Source organism: Pinus tabuliformis, chromosome 8, assembly GCF_031772625.1.
Source record: "Pinus tabuliformis cultivar Carrire ecotype Pingquan chromosome 8, CPIR1, whole genome shotgun sequence".
NCBI classification, from domain to species: Eukaryota; Viridiplantae; Streptophyta; class Pinopsida; order Pinales; family Pinaceae; genus Pinus; species Pinus tabuliformis.
The window spans coordinates 699,231,321-699,253,636 of record NC_142294.1 but is presented as its reverse complement, the minus strand read 5'-3'; positions in this window follow the sequence as shown (position 1 = coordinate 699,253,636).

Here is a 22,316-nt window from a genome sequence, read left to right as displayed (position 1 = left end):
CTCATAGTATTCACCTATTCCTTTGAAACTTGTTGTGAAATCTATAATACATGCATGCAACTAAGACAGGTATGAAACGTCTAATCTTTCACGTTACTGAGAGAAATTCTCTCCTTATGAAAGAATTCAACATACGCATGCAACTAAAAATAATTATACAGGTAATTCTATTTCTACATTCCATCTTCAATCAACATGCTAACATAAAACCAAGAAAATAATAACAGAAAATTATAACATAAATATTTCCTAACCGTAACAGCTCGCTTGGGAACTATTTAGAAAGAGAGCACATTTAACTCAACCGTGAATGGTTTCCAGTAGTTCTCCCATCTTTCTCCCTAGGCCAAGATCTTTCTCTACTTCTGAGATCAACCCCCCACTTTAAAAAATTTTTTGTGGTCTTCTATATTTTTTTTCCGCAAATTTTTAGCATTGTCTTGGTTTAAGGTTTATTAATTTTTTGTTTAGGTGTTTTTGTTTTAGTTTTTTTATCTTTTTTTTTTCTTTAAAGTAAGTTTTTCTCTTCCACAATGTTTTATTCTTTTATCTCCAACTAAGTAATTAAGACAATATTTATCTTCTATTATGTTAATTTAATTTCTTTTAATTATTTTTTTCTAGGGATTTTTAGGAAACTTGTAGTGAAGGTACATAGTATGGACTTAACCACCAATAATTTTTTCTAAATTGGCAAAAAGTCATATAAACTCTAGCGTTTTTTCAATATTTCCCAACAATTTATTTATTAACTAAAATAGTAATAAATAATTACATCATCCAATAAGTCTCATCATGACTTCCATCCCCATTAAATTTAAATATTTTGATATCTCAAAATAATAATGATTCAAAAGCAGGCCATTAAATCTAAATATTTGGAGATAATTTATTAACTAAAATAGTAATAAATAATTACATCATCCAATAAGTCTCATCATGACTTCCATCCCCATTAAATTTAAATATTTTGATATCTCAAAATAATAATGATTCAAAAGCAGGCCATTAAATCTAAATATTTTGATATCTCCAAATAGTAAATGATTCATAAGCAGAACCATAAGGGTGTAGAATGAGATTTCCACTTTTTTCCGCATAGTCGTTGCATAGGGCTTAAGAAGGGCAAAGAAACGTTGAAACTTTGATGATAAATATAATGAACGCGATGAATCTGGAATATTGTTTACAGCACAATAAAAAATATATATATATATATATATATATATATATATATATATATATATATATATTGGTTTTGTTCCAAACCCTAATGCTTAATAAGAGAAATCTATAAAGTTTCTCACAGGTTAACAATCTGGTAATCTATTGATGGGACCATGCAGAAGATGTCAAGCAGACTGAACAATTACTAAAGTCTGTAAGAAACCCTGCGATACGAGGGCAGAGCTTCTCACCGCCATTACCATTGAATGAATGTCGTCGTAGAGCTGGCCCCAAATCGGGGTGGTTATCAATGACTGGTACCGACACATGTCCACCATCGGATCCTGAGAGGGTCAAGTGTAAGGACAGTCGAAGGGCCCACTGTTACCCGATGTTGGTGCATATGCAATGGTAACCCAAAGATTTCCTCACCCTATGGTAGGCATGTCAACCCATCAAAATTAAAGTCTTGTTGTATCGAGGGTTAGAATTTTTTTTTTTTTTTTTGAATATGACATACTTTATCATGCACATAACAGATAATAAGGGAATTCATGCACATAACAGATAATAAGGGAATTTAAGGCATGTGAATAACCTCACTTCACATCTATACCAACATTTTTACCAATATATAAATTATACCTATGGGTTTGGGTATGACTCCCCTTTCTTTCTTAAACGTAATATGTTAGCAACGAAAGGGTGTAGGGGTGTTGTAGGCCAGAGCATAACAAGAATGAGAGGATACTCCATGTCACCCAGAACAATTACCATTGGAGGAAATATGAAACATGTAAGTCACGTAAAGTAGCTCTAATGTAGGATTTTCAGGAATAGAAGGTGTACTAAGTTATTCTGTTGTTGAATATAGCATGCCTTTGAAAAAATCATCGCCCCGTTTACTTAATGTAGCATTGTTTTTTTTTATATTTAAAAGAATAAAAATAAAAGAGATATGACCAGCAAATAAACAATATGCTTATCAGATGGCCGATCTAATTGATATTATTTAATTGTGCAGAGAAGGAAAAGGGTGAGAAGGGTATGTTACACCTCAGTAGGAAGGAAAAGGGTGAGAAGGGTATGCTACAATTCAGTAGTATGGTGATTTTGTTTGTGATAAATATGGAGTTGCGAAGTTTTTTTTTTTAATATATATATATATATATATATTTTAAATAAAAAAATGTTAATAGTATGGTGATTTTGTTTGTGATAAATATGGAGTTGGGAAGGTTTTTTTTTTTAATATATATATTTTAAATAAAAAAAAGTTAATTATAATAAAATAATAATATATAATTAGTTTTAATTAAAATATTATAAAATATCAATAATTTTAATGTAAATATGGTCATTAGATTGGTTGTTGATATTACAAGTTAATGTTATAAAAATATTTGACTCATATTCAATTATAAATAAAATATTTAAATATCTATTCGATATAATATAATTTTATAAAATTTAAAAATAAAATATTAAATTAATAAATTAATAATAAAATTTATATTTTTCAAAAAATATTTAACTTCAAATTAACATTTTATTACATAGATTCTTCTATACATTTTATAATCCCTTTCAAAGCGGTAATCAAGCCATAATGTATTCCATAGTGGATATCCAATTCCATCCAAATCCAAAATCAAATCAGTGGATACTGTGATGACCCCGTAAATGTAATTATTTAAAAGTTTACTGTGGTAAAACTGAATGACATTGAGAACTTATTTTCTTTTAAAGAAGTAATCTGTTAATTTGAATTATGCATTAAGTAATGTTTAAAGAATTACTCAAGAGAGCATTGAGTTTCCCAAAAGGGAAAGCAGTTAATGGAACTGAAAATAACCACCTCCCTTAACTGGAAGGATTTCCAGGAAAAAGGAAATGGGTGAAGGTTCTTTTCTTTCTGTGCTGTAGTGACAGACAGAAAGGAGAAACAAGAGAAAAAAAAAAAACATACCTGGTTTTGGACTAAGTCTGGTAGAGACCAGATAGTCAAGACACTAGGTGTTGTCTTACTGAGGATTGGGATCCGGTAAGAGTAAGCTCGGGGGGAGACTCAGGTCCCGAAGGACAAGTCTCAAGGATGGGCGGTTAATGAGCTTAACACAGGAAATTGCAGGAGGCTTGCTACAAGAAATACATTACGCACGGTGACCAGGTAAGTACCGGAACCTACTATACCTGTAGTGGTTTTTATCAGAACGGTAGATTAAATATTTGTTGTTGCCGATATTAGGCTATTAGACCAGAACACTTGCAAACCTCTGTTACTCTTATCATGTAAAGATTGAACGAACAGTAGAATTTGTACCTTGGCTATAAGACCTAATATTTGGGAATTTAAAGTGATATTTAGAAACTAGGGCCTTATGTCAAATGGTGTATTATTCGTAGAACAGTAGAGCTATAATGCCATCGATAGGGGTTTCTGGAAATGTATCCTGTCCCTGTGGAAGTTAGGCCAGGCAAGGGATCTAAATAACAACGAACAGTGGAAGTTCTGCGGTAGTATGGTTACTCTAACCTGTTTTTTTTTAAGAAAAGAATAAACCATTACTTCCTGAGTAACTGATAATCTCAAGACTGAGTATGTCGACCTCGTACTGTAAAACAAATAGGCAGAAGATAGAGAACCGGGATATCAAACTTTAAGTCGGGGTTTCAAGCAGAATCTTGAACGAATAACCGAGTCGGTATTGAACGGATTCGTGCTCAGTAGAAAAGAGAAGAACGTAAACCAATAAACCAAGAGTTAAAATACATCAGCGCCGTAACCGGCATAGCCATCAACGACCTGTATTCTCTTCGAAACCCTCATGCAGAGGCTCGAAGACTATCACAGAAGCATAGTATATATTTTCCTCGCATCGTAACCCTGAGCCAAAAGGTTCGGGTTCGATTTCAAAAGATGCAATGCATGCGAGAGCATTCCGCTCTGTTTCTTGTAGAAATAGATAAGATCAAACAAACAGAACTTATATACATATATGGACTTAAAATGAAAGCATTGAACAGAACAGTAAACAACGTAAATGATAAACCCTCGTGGTGCTGAGTGGAAATCACTCCATAATAACAACGATAGTCCTGTTCTAAGAGCAGTAAGGGCGTGAGATAAGCCTTACTGTGACAAACAAATGTTATTTATATAGATAAAACCCTGACATTCATATGTAATCTGTAGAACCAGCTATATATACATTTCATATGGAACAATTTCGGATTGGTAAAAATAGAAACAACCATAACTTATGCGTTGAAAGTAGATGGTCCGAGCAGTTGAATATCCGCAGAAATTCAAGCCGAGATCGACCATGCATCCATCGAATCGAATGCAGGTGAAATCTCTTATGGCGTTCCAAGACTGAATGGAAATAAGCAAATGCACAACAGAGTATTGATCTGAGTAATCCATGGACAAGATAAATACATATCATGACAAGAAAATCATATTACATAAACAAGAAATATATGAGATATGTTCTTCAAAGTATTGTACAAAATATGGTAGTCATTAACTGTAATATAATCATGCCCACATTTTAACAAAGGGCCGCCATCCCATAATGGGTCCAGAGCTAGGTGCATATGCGGAGAAATTATAAAGTATATTAACCTAAGCTTAAAGCTCAATAACATAAAAGAAACCAGGCTCATGTAGCCATTTTACATCACGGCCGAGTAGTACAGTCTCATGAACTAGAGACTGACCCTCCTCTGGTCCGTGGTAATTAAACAAAGGGATTTAACCCAGCAGTCATAAAGAAACTGGTTCTCTGTCATCTGCACCAACCATGAAGAGGTAGGGTTGGAAACTCAAAATCGCTCGGAGATTAACCTACGGCAGAAGACAAATACTGTTTAACCATAAGATACACCGGGTGTAGGAGAAGATTCATTATGCACCTGTGAAGAGTTTCGACCGGTTAACATCTGATTGAATGTGCATACCGCCGATAAGCTCCAAAGGCCGCCATTCATAACCTGTCAAAGAGGGAAGCTCAGTAATTATCGTTCCTTAAGATTAAATATAGGAAACTTTGTAATCTTTATCAAACAGTTAGAGATCTTACCGAACCGGCGAGGTAACTTGTATCCCTGGAACGATGGCGCCATGGCAGTGATACATGCTGAAGGGAATTGTAACAGAGTCGAGGGTTTGACTTGCAGCAGTGACAGTATGGCGCGGAGGCAATGAGACGCCGAGCAAAACCAAAGGAAATCGCGAAGTATCCGGAGGAATTCACTTTATAAACGCAACAAGCCAACCTAGGAGACGTGGAGCTATTTCCTCCATTGATCTCTGTCAACGTTTGCCCACCATTGATCAATGCGGGAATACCAAAGAGGAGAAGCGGGAAGGTTCCCAACACGGGAAGCCATACCCCGATCACGTGAACGGGTCAGTCCACTTAAATGTCAAGTCCAGGTGTTATGAGATGGCTTTGCCAGCTCTTACATTCAGGACGGAATCGAAAACACGTAGTTGCGTAGTATTAAATTATTCGCAGCATAATATTAAGGCGCGGATGTTTCATAACAATGTTAATCTGAACACCTTTATTAAATTAAACCATTGACATATGTTATGGTAAAGTGTTTCAGCAAATCATATCGACTATGTGTACAATTATATGTATATAGTTGGTGTTATTACCGTAACCAAGAATTTTTTTTTTATATTACCTAAAGTTAAAATGGGTAGAGATGTGACAATATGGTATCAGAGCCCAGGTTGCCCAAACTGTGGCCTCTGGGTATAAGAAATATGTGTTGTCTGAGTATAAGAAATATGTGTTGTCTGAGTATAAGAAATATGTGTTGTTTTTTTTTTTTACAGCATTGATATTGTTATTTCTTCAACTGGGGTAAAAATTATGCCCCAAAGCTCACAAGATTGACTGTTGTATGATTAGACCAGACCAGAACAAGAAGAAAAATGAATCCAGGAAACAACCCAGAATTGTGGGTGCAGTTGGGTGAGGAGACCCGCAGTACAAATCTGGCTATACTAGAAACAGTCCAAGAGTTGAAGAATGAAATGGCTCGCTTGCGTGAAGACAACGCACGTTTGACAATGGAGCAGGAAAGGATACTAAAAAGTTTGTCCGACAAACAGAACCCGCCACTGACCAACCCAAGCGCAGAGCAACAGAGAACGACAGAAGAGCAGCAATACCAAGCAGAATCTGAGATTCCAGAAGATGGAAAGGATCAATCTGATAATGCCTCAGAACAACAGACTTCAAAGCGGCAGAAGGTGGAATTGCAGGGAGAATTCCGGAAAATCAAACCCCCACACTACGATGGAGAGCAAGAAGAAGCAGCTGAAGCATGGCTGATTAACATGAATAAATATTTCCAACTATATGAGTATGATCATAACTTGAAGGCGAGATTGGCCATATTTCAGTTGCAAGGGAAGGCAACATTGTGGTGGGAAGAAGTTAAAATTGTAAAGGGGGTAAGCGAGCGAACCATAACATGGGAAAAATTCCAAAAATACTTTAAAGAGAGATATTTGACAGAGCGCTTTTATGACGAAAAAGCAAAGGAATTCCATGATCTGCGATTGGGACAGCAGACTATGGATGAGTTCATCAATCGCTTCACCTCCTTGCTCCGCTATGTACCCTACCTTAAAGAAGAGAAAGCAAAGGTGCAAAGGTTCGTTAGCAGTTTGCCTATGTATATGAGAGAAAGGATTGAATTTGACAATCCCAGAACTATGGACGAAGCTATCCGTAAAGCAAGAATGTGCTACTAGCAAAGCAAGCAGAAAGGGGACAGTTCCAATAGGAAATGGAACGAGAAAAAGGGTAGTAAAGTGGTGGGAAACAATAGAGGAAGTCGGGTTGGTGGAGCTAAAGGAAGTGTCAAAGGCCAGAGTAGTAAAGTGGCACCAAGAAGCTCATTCAGACTTAAGCCTGTTAACGAAGCTAGAATGGGGGAGCCATCCCTCAAATTGGACAATGAGGGAGTAAACAGACCCCCAGTACAGTGTTGGGGCTGTGGCGGACCACACTATGTCAAGAACTGCCCGCAACGGAAAGGCACTGATCAGATCTCTCAGATTCGTGAGGCATCAACCGTAGGCGACGTGGGGTGAAGTGTGCACAAAATTAATGCAGCCTTGGACGACCGTCAAGCAGAATATCAACCCACCATGGTAGAATTCGAAGGTAAAATTTCAGACCTTTCTATTACTGTTCTAATTGACCCAGGAGCTACTTTAAGTTATATTAGTCCAAAGTTAGTTGAACGTTGTAAACTACAGCCTGAAAAATTTAAGAATCCATGGCTGGTACAACTAGCTACAGGGGCTAAAAGGCGTGTAATGGCAAAAATTAGAAATTGTTCCATAACGGTGGCAGGACAGCCGGTGGTAGCAGATCTAAACATGCTTCCACTTGGGTCCTATGACATCCTGATTGGAATGGATTGGTTAGAAAAACATTGGGCTTTAGTGAACTGCAAAACGAAAGCTATACGATTCAAGGATGACTCTGGAATGGAACAGGAGATGTAGGGAATTAAACGGCCAGTGCAGATCCGGCCTATTACTGCATCCCAGTTAGTGAAATTCATTCGGAAAAGATGCCAAGTGTATGCCATTCAGATAAATTACGCAGAAACCAAAGATAAAGGGGGTCCGCTAGACCATCTTCCAATAATAAAAGAATTTCCGGATGTGTTTCCGGAGGAAATTCCTGGACTACCTCCGAAGCGGGATATTGACTTCACCATTGAGTTAATACCAGGTGTTGCCCCAGTTTCGCAGACACCTTATAGGATGAGTGTACCTGAGTTGACTGAGCTGAAAATGCAACTACAAGAACTGTTGGATAAAAATTATATCCGTCCCAGTGTATCTCCATGGGGAGCACCGGTGCTGTTTGTAAAGAAGAAGGATGGAACCTTTCGAATGTGTATCGATTACCGGCAGCTGAACAAACTCACAATCAAAAACAAATACCCCTTACCTCGGATTGATGAGCTTTTTGATCAGGTCAAGGGGGCGACAGTATTCTCCAAAATCGATCTGCGATCTGGTTATCATCAGATCAAAATTAAAGAAGAAGCTATTGCTAAAACAGCCTTCAGAACCCGATATGGGCACTACGAATTTTTAGTGTTGCCTTTCGGATTGACTAATGCACCCGCCACATTCATGTGTTTGATGAACAGCGTGTTCCATCAGTTTTTAGACAAGTTTGTACTAATATTCATTGATGACATTCTAATCTATTCTCGTTCCAGGGAGGAACATGAGGAGCACCTCCGGATAGTGCTGCAAACCCTGAGAGAGCATCAGCTGTATGCTAAATTCAGCAAGTGCGATTTTTACAAAGAGGAGATTCAGTATTTGGGCCATGTGATCACCAAGGATGGGATTGCTGTGGATCCTGAGAAAATTAAAACCATAATGAATTGGCCTGTGCCCAAAGATGTGGCAGATATCAGATCTTTCATGGGGTTAGCGGGGTACTACAGAAGATTCGTGGAGGGTTTTTCAAGGGTGGCCTATCCTATCACATCGTTACAAAAGAAAGGAAGGACATTCAAATGGACTTTGGAGTGTCAGCAAAGTTTTGAACGACTTAAACATTTACTCACTACGGCCCCCGTTCTAAGCATAGCTGATCCTAATAAGGATTATGTTGTGTGTACTGATGCTAGTAAGGAAGGCGTTGGGGGTGTACTGATGCAAGAAGGGAAAGTTATCGCATATGAGTCAAGGAAGCTGAAGGAGCATGAGCAGAAGTATTCTGCTTACGACTTGGAGTTGGCAGCTGTTATACATGCCCTCAAAATGTGGCGACATTATCTCTTGGGTAAGAAATTTCTGTTATTAACAGACCATCACAGCTTGACAAACTATTTCAGTCAGCCCACTCTGAATGAAAGGCAAGCCCGTTGGGCAGATTTCTTAAGTGGATTCGATTTTGATATCAAGCATCTGAAGGGAAAGGAAAACCGCGTAGCAGACGCTTTAAGCCGAAAAGTACATTGTCTATATGAAGTTACTCTCAGCAAGTGGGAGAACTCCTTGCAGGGAAAGATAAAAACAGCAGCAAACCTGGATGCTGAATATCAGCAAATGAAACAACAAAAGTCACGTTCCAGCCAGGGAAGCCAGCAAGGGTATGAAGTGAACAAAGATGGAATGTTGTTTTATAAAAAGAGACTGGTTGTGCCAAATGACAGTAATCTTAGAGATTTGATTCTGAATGAGTTTCATACCAGTCATTACGCAGGTCATCCTGGGTATCAGAAAATGCTTGCTGCACTTCGGAAGGAGTACTACTGGCAAGGAATGAAAAGACATGTAGCTGAATATTTGGCACGATGCCTAGAATGCCAGCAGATCAAGACAGAGCATCAGCATCCGGCTGGGTTATTGCAACCCCTACCAATTCCGGAATGGAAATGGGAAATTATATCCATGGATTTTATAACTGGGTTGCCTAGAACAAAGAGAAATAATGACTCTATTATGGTGGTAGTTGATAAACTGAGTAAAGCAGCCCATTTTATTCCAGTGCAATCGACTTACAGAGCAGTCCAGATTGCACACATATTTATGCAGAATGTGTTCAGACTCCACGGGCTTCCGAAGACTATAATTTCAGATCGGGATGTAAAGTTTACATCCGCTTTTTGGAAAGCACTATTTGCAGAACTGGGTACACAGTTGAATTTTAGTACAGCATACCATCCCCAGACTGATGGTCAGACGGAGAGAGTAAATCAGGTGTTGGAAGATATGCTGAGAGCATGTGTAATGCAAAAACCGACTCAGTGGGAAGATTATCTACACCTGGTGGAATTCGCTTATAATAACGGATATCATACATCAATCCAAATGTCTCCATTTGAAGTCTTGTATGGACGCAAATGTCGGACGCCCTCAAACTGGAGTGGCCCGGAGGATAAGTTAAGGTTGGGACCTGAAATGCTCAAAGAAATGGAAGACATGGTCAAGAGAGTGCGAGCTAACTTGAAAGCCGCGCAGGATCGGCAAAAGAACTTTGCAGATCGAAAAAGAAGATTCAAAGAGTATCAGGTGGGTGATCACGTTTACATAAGAATACAAGCCAGGAAGAGTACTCTGCAGTGGAGCAGTTGTGCCAAACTCGCGCCTCGTTACTTTGGACCTTTTCAGGTCTTGGCAAGAGTTGGGCCAGTGGCATATCAGCTAGCCTTACCCAGCCACATTAGAATTCATAATGTCTTCCATGTATCCATGCTTAAAAAGTATATTTATGACCCTAAGCATGTGATCAAGTGGCAAGATATTCGGGTAAGAGTTACTTTCAATTGAACTAATTGAAGAGGTGTCAAGAGATAGAAAAACTGACACTGTTATTGTGTGCAGGTCGAACCGGAAGGAGAGGTCTTGGTCGAGCCGCTGAACATTCTCAACAGGAGAGAAGTACAGCTGTGGAAGCGGGTTATTACCCAAATTAAAGTGCAGTGGCAGCACTACGGGCCGGATGAGGCCACTTGGGAAGATGAAGAGCTTTTTCGGAAAGCTTATCCGGAGCTGTTTGAGAACATTAGACATCGGGACGATGTCCAAACTCAGGGGGGAAGATGTGATGACCCCGTAAATGTAATTATTGAAAGTTTACTGTGGTAAAACTGAATGACATTGAGAACTTATTTTCTTTAAAGAAATAATTTGTTAATTTGAATGATGCATTAAAGCAATGATTAAAGAATTACTCAGGAGAGCATTGAGTTTCCCAAAAGGGAAAACAGTTAATGGAACTGAAAATAACCACCTTCCTTAACTGGAAGGATTTCCAGGAAAAAGGAAAGGGTGAAGAGTTTCTTTCTGTGCTGTAGTGACAGACAGAAAGGAGAAACAAAAGAAAACAAGAAACATACCTGGTTTTGGACTAAGTCTGGTAGAGACCAGATAGTCAAAACATAAGGTGTTGTCTTACTGAGGATTGGGATCCGGTAAGCATAAGCTCGGGGGGAGACTCAGGTCCCGAAGGACAAGTCTCAAGGATGGGCGGTTAATGAGCTTAACACAGGAAATTGCAAGAGGCTTGCTACAAGAAATACATTACGCACGGTGACCAGGTAAGTACCGGAACCTACTATACCTATAGTGGTTTTTATCAGAACGGTAGATTAAATATTTGTTGTAGCCGATATTAGGCTATTAGACCAGAACACTTGCAAACCTCTGTTACTCTTATCATGTAAAGATTGAACGAACAGTAACCTTGGCTATAAGACCTAATATTTGGGAATTTAAAGTGATATTTAGAAACTAGGGCCTTATGTCAAATGGTGTATTATTCGTAGAACAGTAGAGCTATAATGCCATCGATAGGGGTTTCTGGAAATGTATCTTGTCCCTGTGGAAGTTAGGCCAGGCAAGGGATCTAAATAACAACGAACAGTGGAAGTTCTGCGGTAGTATGGTTACTCTAACCTGTTTTTTTTTAAAGAAAAGAATAAACCATTACTTCCTGAGTAACTGATAATCTCAAGACTGAGTATGTCGACCTCGTACTGTAAAACAAACAGGCAGAAGATAGAGAGTCGTGATATCAAACTTTAAGTCGGGGTTTCAAGCAGAATCTTGAACGAATAACCGAGTCGGTATTGAACGGATTCGTGCTCAGTAGAAAAGAGAAGAACGTAAACCAATAAACCAAGAGTTAAAATACATCAGCGCCGTAACCGGCATAGCCATCAGTGACCTGTATTCTCTTCGAAACCCTCATGCAGAGGCTCGAAGACTATCACAGAAGCATAGTATATATTTTCCTCGCATCGTAACCCTGAGCCAAAAGGTTCGGGTTCGATTTCAAAAGATGCAATGCATGCGAGAGCATTCCGCTCTGTTTCTTGTAGAAATAGATAAGATCAAACAAACAGAACTTATATACATATATGGACTTAAAATGAAAGCATTGAACAGAACAGTAAACAACGTAAATGATAAACCCTCGTGGTGCTGAGTGGAAATCACTCCATAATAACAACGATAGTCCTGTTCTAAGAGCAGTAAGGGCGTGAGATAAGTCTTACTGTGACAAACAAATGTTATTTATATAGATAAAACCCTGACATTCATATGTAATCTGTAGAACCAGCTATATATACATTTCATATGGAACAATTTCGGATTGGTAAAAATAGAAACAACCATAACTTATGCGTTGAAAGTAGATGGTCCGAGCAGTTGAATATCCGCAGAAATTCAAGCCGAGATCGACCATGCATCCATCGAATCGAATGCAGGTGCAATCTCTTATGGCGTTCCAAGACTGAATGGAAATAAGCAAATGCACAACAGAGTATTGATCTGAGTAATCCATGGACAAGATAAATACATATCATGACGAGAAAATCATATTACATAAACAAGAAATATATGAGATATGTTCTTCAAAGTATTGTACAAAATATGGTAGTCATTAACTGTAATATAATCATGCCCGCATTTTAACAAAGGGCCGCCATCCCATAATGGGTCCAGAGCTAGGTACATATGCGGAGAAATTATAAAGTATATTAACCTAAGCTTAAAGCTCAATAACATAAAAGAAACCAGGCTCAGGTAGCCATTTTACATAGCGGCCGAGTAGTACAGTCTCATGAACTAGAGACTGACCCTCCTCTGGTCCGCGGTAATTAAACAAAGGGATTTAACCCAGCAGTCATAAAGAAACTGGTTCTCCGTCATCTGCACCAACCATGAAGAGGTAGGGTTGGAAACTCAGAATCGCTCGGAGATTAACCTACGGCAGAAGACAAATACTGTTTAACCATAAGATACACCGGGTGTAGGAGAAGATTCATTATGCACCTGTGAAGAGTTTCGACTGGTTAACATCTGATTGAATGTGCATACCGCCGATAAGCTCCAAAGGCTGCCTTTCATAACCTGTCAAAGAGGGAAGCTCAGTAATTATCGTTCCTTAAGATTAAATATAGGAAACTTTGTAATCTTTATCAAACAGTTAGAGATCTTACCGAACCGGCGAGGTAACTTGTATCCCTGGAACGATGGCGCCATGGCAGTGATACATGCTGAAGGGAATTGTAACAGAGTCGAGGGTTTGACTTGCAGCAGTGACAGTATGGCGCGGAGGCAATGAGATGCCGAGCAAAACCAAAGGAAATCGCGAAGTATCCGGAGGAATTCGCTTTATAAATGCAACAAGCCAACCTAGGAGACGTGGAGCTATTTCCTCCATTGATCTCTGTCAACGTTTGCCCACCGTTGATCAATGCGGGAATACCAAAGAGGAGAAGCGGGAAGGTTCCCAACACGGGAAGCCATACCCCGATCACGTGAACGGGTCAGTCCACTTAAATGTCAAGTCCAGGTGTTATGAGATGGCTTTGCCAGCTCTTACATTCAGCACGGAATCGAAAACACGTAGTTGCGTAGTATTAAATTATTCGCAGCATAATATTAAGGCGCGGATGTTTCATAACAATGTTAATCTGAACAGCCTTTATTAAATCAAACCATTGACATATGTTATGGTAAAGTGTTTCAGCAAATCATATCGACTATGTGTACAATTATATGTATATAGTTGGTGTTATTACCGTAACCAAGAATTTTTTTTTATATTACCTAAAGTTAAAATGGGTAGAGATGTGACAGATACACAATATGCCAAAAGCTCTTTCAAATCGGTAATCAGGCCATAGTGTAGATTACATTGTGGATAGCCAACTCTATCCAAATCCGAAAATTAAATCACTGGATACACAATATGTTTATACGGATGGCCGATCCAGTTGATATATTTTAATTGTGCCAAGAAGGAGAAGGGTATGCTACAGTTCAGTTTAGTATGATGGTGGTTTTGCTATCCAATGTGGAGTTAACAATTTTTTTTTAACAAAAATAAAATATTTTTTTTAAATAAAAAATAAATATTAATTATAATTAAATATATATATATATATATATATATATATATAATTAATTAATTAAAAATATTATAAAACAACAATAATTTTAATTTTAATACAGCTATTAAATAGATATTACAATTTAGAGTTATAAAAATATTTGATTCACTTTTAATTATAAATAAAATATTTGAATATCTTTTTAATATAATATAATTTCATATTAATTTTTAAAAAATGAAGTAATTAGAAGCCTAAAAAAATTTGTCTAAAATATTTAGACATTATATTTTTCAAAAATATTTCACATATAATTTAAATAAAATATTTGATGATATATATTCAATATATAGAAGAAAAAAAATGTTAAAAGAAAATATTTTAATGTGTAATAATAAAATATTTAATGTTTAAAAGAAAAAAATAATTGAAAGATGCCTTAAAACTGTTTGTGTTTGGCTAGGAGTTAGGTAAGGAAACAGATTAATTGCCGAAAACCTAGATACATTTGACAGAATGAAAATCTGCCCCTTTATTGACTATAAGTGGGTCATTTTAGATGGCACTCTTTTCTTGAATAAAAGTGATCAGATGGCATCCATTCAAAGATAGTCAAAGATGGTTGTCCTCATAACTGGTTTGAAAACTAAGTTATAATAAGTGTGGCTATGGTAATTGTTGGTTTGACAACTAAATTATAATAGATTTTTCCCATTATTAATATATATATATATATATTAAAAGTTAAAAAATAAAATAAAAAATATCAAATAATTCTTAATAATAATAATAAGAGGGATATAGATAGTTCATTCAATGCTTCATATAAAATCATTATTAACATTTAAAAATATTTCTAACAATAAACCAATTCAATATAAGTCAACAATAAAATATTTTAATATACAAAATTAACTAATATCAACAATATATTAATTAATATTAAAATATATTGAGCAGAGAGGTTTATAAAGGGATGTCTATGTTTTTCTTAAAATAGATAATTACAAATAATGAAAAATATAATTTAAACAATGTAAAATTACACATTGTGTTTTGTACTCTAAAGAATTTTGTAAGTGAAGAAATTTGATGTTTTTTAAGTTTATGTGAGATTGGTGCTTAAGATAGATCTTACTTTAATCTAGTATATCGAAGATGTGTAAGTATGTTGTCACGTATCCCTACTAAAATAAAAATGAAATAGAAAAAATAGAAAAATAAATAAGTATAAAATGTTTAAACCATTTTATTTTGTGGTTATAAAATATATGGATATACATGTTATATAAAATATTTTAATGTTAATTATGTATATATTATATATCATTTTTAAAAATAATATATATATTATGAAAAAAATAATTTTTATAATTAAAACATTTGAAGTGAGCTTAATATTTTACATCTTGATCCTATATAATATTTTATAACATTTTAAAATACAACTTAAATAATGAGATTTAAATACTCTGGAAAATTTTGCAAACCCATGGTAAAACTTTGCTAGATCTATACTAGTAGATATCTACTTGGCTTAACAAATTGTTCTCGAATCGCTTGCAGAAGCAGCTTCGTATAAATAATCGTATTAAAAGTTAAAACCTTCAGTGCTGTCGGATTGATAATCATAACAATTTTACAAAAACATATATACATGTTAATAATCATATCATATTGACTTGAAAAAAATATAGCCTTCGAATCTTTGCTAACTCAGTTCACAGCACCTTGAGCGCTGAAAATTTTGAAAAACATCATATCAAAGCTTGAGGCAAAGTCTGGTGGTGTCAGAACAGTCCGATTGATAAATCATAGCAAATCTAGACAATCTTGTGTGTGTGTTCATGATGATACGGAAGTTAAAAGATGGATTAAAAACATGTCTCTGTGCTGTAAATGTTATGAGCTATGATAAGATATTTGTAGCATAAATATTATGTGACAGAGAGAGCATGACCGCATATAACTTATCAATCTCTGATCATGTCTGCCATCATCGGAGTGAAAAAGAAGCAATGAATGTATATGAATTTATCACCGGAAAGCAATTTATGGTTCACAAGCTGATGGCCGATGGAGGTACAGATAGATTACTTAGCAAACGCGTGGCGGTAGATGATCGGTTGATGCAAAAGAAAGAGAGAAGATCCAGTAATGTATTTGCAGCTTTGCATCTCTGTTATATATGTTCAAAGGCTCTCTAAATACCAGCAGAGAACCGAGCTATGAGTGTGAGTCAAAGTTTGTCTGAGAAATTTGAGTAATTAATGAGTTGAGTTGACTGGAGGTTGAGAAGAGAGAAAGCCAGCCTGCTACCCAACATGTGTGATCTGGGGTTTTCACGGTCGCAAGTCTCGAAGAGATGTGGAGTTTACTAAGAGATCCATCGCTGGACATTTCACTGCTCCGTGTGAAAGGCTGTGTCTGGAGGAGGGGCGAGAGAATCTTGATAAGGGTTCTTCGATTTTCAAGCCATGGAAGTGCAACAACATAAGGGCAACGGAAAACAGGGGGTTTTTCGCAATGTTGGATTCTCAAGGCTCTCCTCTCCTGGTGCGGAGCCACAAGAAGTGGCTCTTCTTGACCATTTTCCAGCGGTACAATGTGGGTTTGAGGGGAACTCAATTGTGGGGTTGAAGGGAACCACATTATGGGGTTGAAGACGGCTAGCAGCAAACCATAATATTCAGCTACTACTTAATGATCATTTCCAGTCTCTCCCAAATATTAATGCTAAATCTCATATGTTGATATTTCATGGTTAAGTTTTATATTAAACCTAATATTCACATGCGAAGCTGTTTTATGTCACACATACTAATAACAGAGGCGCCCCTCTTTTGTCCAGGTACAGAGGCTGGGAAAAGTGATTACAGTATTCGAAAGACGAGGCTGACTGATACATTTCGACATATGCCCCTAAATCCTATCTGAAGCGTGTGTAACGTTGGTCGACGGAAACAAGTTTCCAGAGACGTTGGCAGTCTATGGGATAGCCTTTGAAGGATGGGCTATCCGTCCTTTCGAGGATGTCCAAGTTCCAAATAAAAGGCATGGGAGGAGCGGAGGAGGGAGGAGCGGAGGAGGTTATAACGGAGGGAAGATCATTAACAATATAATTCTACATATTTAACAATTTACATAGGGTTTTTTTTAATGAAAATAAATAAAATATATTTTGTTGACACCTAATCCTCTGTGATTGGGTGAATTTGGAATGTGAACAGTCATCAAGAAGATTAACTGATCAGTCACATTCATGTATATAACAATAGCTATCTAATGAAATAAATGAGTCAGTTTTTCTGTCAAGTTGGTCTGACATGGTATCAGAATCAGGTTTAAAAATAGTTGTAACTCCCTTCAGTTTTGGGCTGTACGCTGGCCTGAGCTCTGTCCTCAAACGCCTCTGTCATTTTGTCCACTGAGCGCTCCTCTGCCTCTGTCCTGAGATTTGCCACTGCCATATTCCCTTCTGTCCTGATGATGGCCTGTCCGAGCTCATTTTGCTTCTATGCTAAAATCTCTGTTGAAACTCTGCAAATCTCATTCATTCCTGAATACATTCGTTGAAGCATGTCATTGCACGCTGTGCTGAAGGGGTCGTATTCTATGTTGAGACATTTGTTGAGACATTTTGTTAAGGTGAATCTGGGTGGTAAATTAGGGTGGAAGTTACGATGGTAACGACCTTCCCTCTTCCCTCACGCCCACTGGAATCATTCGAAACCCTAGCGTTCTAGAGGTTGTAGCTCTGCGACCAATGTTCTTCAACATGGAACCCAGTAGGTTTTCCATGCATCTGTACGTTTTTGCTCAGCCGAGAGATGGCAAAGAAGGTGAACACACAGTCCCTGCTCCTGGTAAGGAATTACATCGGAATTCCAAATTAACGAACAGTGAGTTTTTCTGAAGCTCTCCCTGCCTAATTTCGTTCGTAGGGTTACGAGGATTGAGCTTCTCCTGAATAGCAACTCAGGTTCTTGGTGACCATCCATGTTATGGGAATTTCCGACCTGATTATTCTCTGAACAACGCCACCCCTGCTTCTCTATTTGAGGTCCTTCGGGTTTGAGGTCCTTACGGTTAGAAGGATGCCTCGATATGTGGACTTGCTAGCCCTAGGATTGGAGGGTTAAAGTGTATATTTCTACTTACAACTTTCCTTCATAGTCCTTTATGTAATCATTTTTATATAGTTTTTGGCGGGAGATAATTTTTAACATGAATATTACTTCAGCAATAAAGGGTGAAGGCCTGTTGTGAAGGATTGGATTGGTTAAGCAATACGCTTAAAGCTGGCGGGAGATAATTTTTAACATGAATTTTCTCAATGATAATGGTGCTGACAAAGACCTGAATGTTGTATGCGTTGTTCTTTTTTTTTTGAGATAGCGGTGTTTCAGAACGAGGCTATCGTGCAGTGCTCCTTTTTTTTTTGAGATAATGGTGCTGACAAAGACCTGAATCGTTGTATGCGGTGTTCTTTTTATTTGAGATAGCGATGCTGAATTAATTTGCTGTGGCTTATATTATCGCAGTGCTGAATTAATGCGTGGTTTATATATGTTTTGAATGTGCTGTCCCATTGAACTGTGGCTTGAATGATGTTGACCAGCGTTTGAGTTTTGGACGCCTGATGATTGACCAGCATATATATATATATATATATATATATATATATATATATTCACCATCTTGCTTGAGAAAATTTTTGGACGCTGTTTGAATAGTTTGTAGATATGGAATATGGTGGATATATTATATGAAGATCCTTAGAGGGATTTGAAGAAATAGTACATAAAAGTGTTTGAAATTTTTTTTGCCCTTTTGAGTACAATTTCACTTTATATCAGCAGAAGTATTTTTTTACATAATGCATTCAATCATCTCTATGGTAGGAATAGTTCTCACTGGCAAGGAGAACTATCCTGAATGGTCTCGGATGATAAAACACACCCTCATCTTCAATGAGTTGTGGAAGGGAGTGTGTGTCGGAGAAGCAGAAAATGACCCAGTGCAGTCTACATCAGACAAAGAGCTCGTCATTTGGGAAAACAAGAACAGCAAAGCTTATGCATTAATCGCAGCATCTGTAAATGAAGAAGTAAGTCGCCATATTTCATCATATTCAACTGCCTTTGAAGCTTTACAAAAGCTGAAAGAACTCTATGACTCACATTATGCACTTGAAGTTGTTCAACTCATGATTAAACTCTTCACTCTTGAACTGAAAAATAATGATCCTCTTGCTCTTGCATCTGAAGTAAAGTCTATAATGCATGATATTAAATCCACTAAGGTTGAGCTGGATATCCCCCTTATTGTTTTTCTCAAGGCACTCTATCCTACTTACTCCAATTATCTTGAGTCTCTACAAGCAAATGGAAATCTTAAAGATATAACCTTTGATTCTCTTGTGAAAAAATTTGCTGAAAGAGAGAAAGCCTTTGGAAAGAAGACAGTCCCTGAATCTTCTGAAGAGACTGTTTGCCTTGCTCATAAAGAAAAGCATCATGCTCAAGATTCTACAAGAGGAAGAGTTGGACGAAGAGGAAGAGGAAGATACTTCAGAGGCGGGGGGGCAGACATTCTCAAGGAGAAAAGGCAGACTTACATTGCATTCGCTGCAAACGAAATGGATCACATGATGCTTCTACATGCAAGTTACCATGGGACAAAATTGAGCAGAAAAGAAACCAGCAGAAAGGTAAAACTGATGATACAGACAAAGGTAAAGCACCTGAATCCGCTCACTATATTGAGGCACAATGTAACATTGGAGTAAATGAAGATTTGTTTAATGCTTCACTTGCTTCTTCGAAAAATGATTGGTTGCTTGATTCAGGAGCAACCTGTCATATGACTCATAGAAAAGATTTTTTTGAAGATTTCACTGACAATGTTGATGGAGCAATATACTTTGTAGATCAAACAAAAATCAAACCATCAGGGCTTGGCACAATCAGGCTTAAACTGCCTGGTCTTCCAGACTTTCTTCTGGATCATGTTCTATATCTCCCACAGCTCAAGAGAAACTTGCTGTCCTTGGTCCACATCCGCCAACAAGGTCACTCCATTCATATGTTTGATGGCAAGCTTGAGGTAAGAAAAGCATCTGACCACTCACTTGTCATGAGGGGAATAGAAGAAGAAAGGCTTCTCAAACTGCAAGGAACCTCTGCTCATGCACAACATTTCTCATATATTTCTCGTCATGAAGAAGGTACACTTCCATCAAGTTTATTATGGCATGCTAGATTTGGACATTTAAACTATGACAGTCTCCGCTTATTGAAGAAAAATGGTGTTGCTGGTTTACCTACAATTCCTAGGAAACATAAGCAATGTGATGCTTGCATTCTAGGAAATCATAGCAAACAGTCTTTTCATGATTCACATTCAAGAGCACATAGGAAGCTTGAACTCATTCATTCAGATTTATGTGGTCCAATGCTTTTTCCTTCTGCAAATGGAAATAAATATATCATGACATTTATTGATAATTACACCAGAATGTGTTGGGTTTATTTATTGAAGAACAAATATGATGCTTTTCAAACATTCAAGAATTTTCATAAATGGATTGAAAATGATGCACAATCTCATATTGGGTCTATTCGCACTGATAATGGAAAAGAATATACATCAAATGAATTTGAACACTATCTTCGCCAACATGGGATTAAACATCAAACAACTGTGCCTTATAATCCCCAACGGAATGGTGTAGCTAAAAGAATGAATAGAACAATCTTGAATATGGTACGATCCATGCTCTTTTTCAAAAATGTAAAGATAATGTTTTGGGCTGATGTTGTTCTATGTGCTGCATATATAAAGAATAGATGTCCATCTAATGCTATAAGAAACAAGACTCCTTATGAATTGTGGTATGGACATGTTCCTTCGGTAAAACATCTCAGGATCTTTGGTTCCACCTGTTATGCTTTGATACCAAGGGTACATAGAAACAAACTTGGTGCTAGAAGTCGTAAGTGTATCTTCCTGGGGTATTCAAACACCTCTAAAGCATACCGCCTCTATGATGAAGTAAATAAAAAGTTTGTTATATCTAGAGATGTCATTTTTCTGGAATCATCCAAATCTGACAATGTTGTTGAGCAGCAACTTGATCGCTTGGATAGATTCACAAAAACAAAATCATTTCAAGAATTTGATAATCAGATTCCACATCTTGAAGGGGGGATTCCTATACTAGATCAACATGTGGAATCTTCTTCTGAAGAACAATCTCCCCTGCATGAAACTCCAACAACGGATGATGCTTTAAGTGATGTAATTGATAGAATTGGGAGACTCAATCATGATTCAGCCCCAACTCAATCAATAGAGCAGCCTGGACCATCTCAGAAAGGTCCCCCAAAGTGGCTGACAAAGACACTTGAAAGTGTTCATCGTGATGAAATTGGAAAAACAGGAACCAGAAATTCAAACCGACAAAATGGAGGTGATGTGGATGACTCTAATTCACCTGTTGATATGGATGTTACTTATGATTGTGAATTAAACTTGTCTACAGATTTTGAACCAACTTCCTTCAAAGAAGCTGCTTCTCATGATGAATGGAAAGAAGCGATGAAAAAAGGAGTATGATGCCCTCATAAAGAATGGCACTTGGAAGCTGGTTGATCCTCCATTTGGAACCAAACCAATTGGCTGCAAGTGGGTCTACAAGAACAAATACAAAGCTGATGGCTCACTTGACAAGCACAAAGCTAGGCTTGTGGCAAAAGGCTTTGCACAGAAGGAAGGGGTCGATTATGAGGAAACTTTTGCTTCCACAGCAAAATGGGCCACCATCCGGACACTCTTTGCACTAGTTGCTCAAAACGGTTGGAAAGTCCATCAAATGGATGTAAAAACTGCATTATTGAATGGAGATCTAAAAGAGGATGTTTTTATGTCCCAGCCTGAAGGATTTGCTGTGAAAGGACATGAACATAAAGTATGCAAACTTGTGAATTCCTTGTATGGCCTCAAACAAGCACCACGAGCCTGGTATGAAAAACTAATTGAGCATCTTCTGAAACTCAACTTCAATCATTTTGATCTTGATGATGCAACTTTATTTGTCAAGAAAGTTGGCAAAACAGTTGTATATCTTGTGGTATATGTAGATGATCTTTTAATGACAGGGAACAATGAAAGCTATATTGCATCCATAAAGAAAGAATTAGGAAAAAGTTTTGAAATGACTGATTTGGGCTATG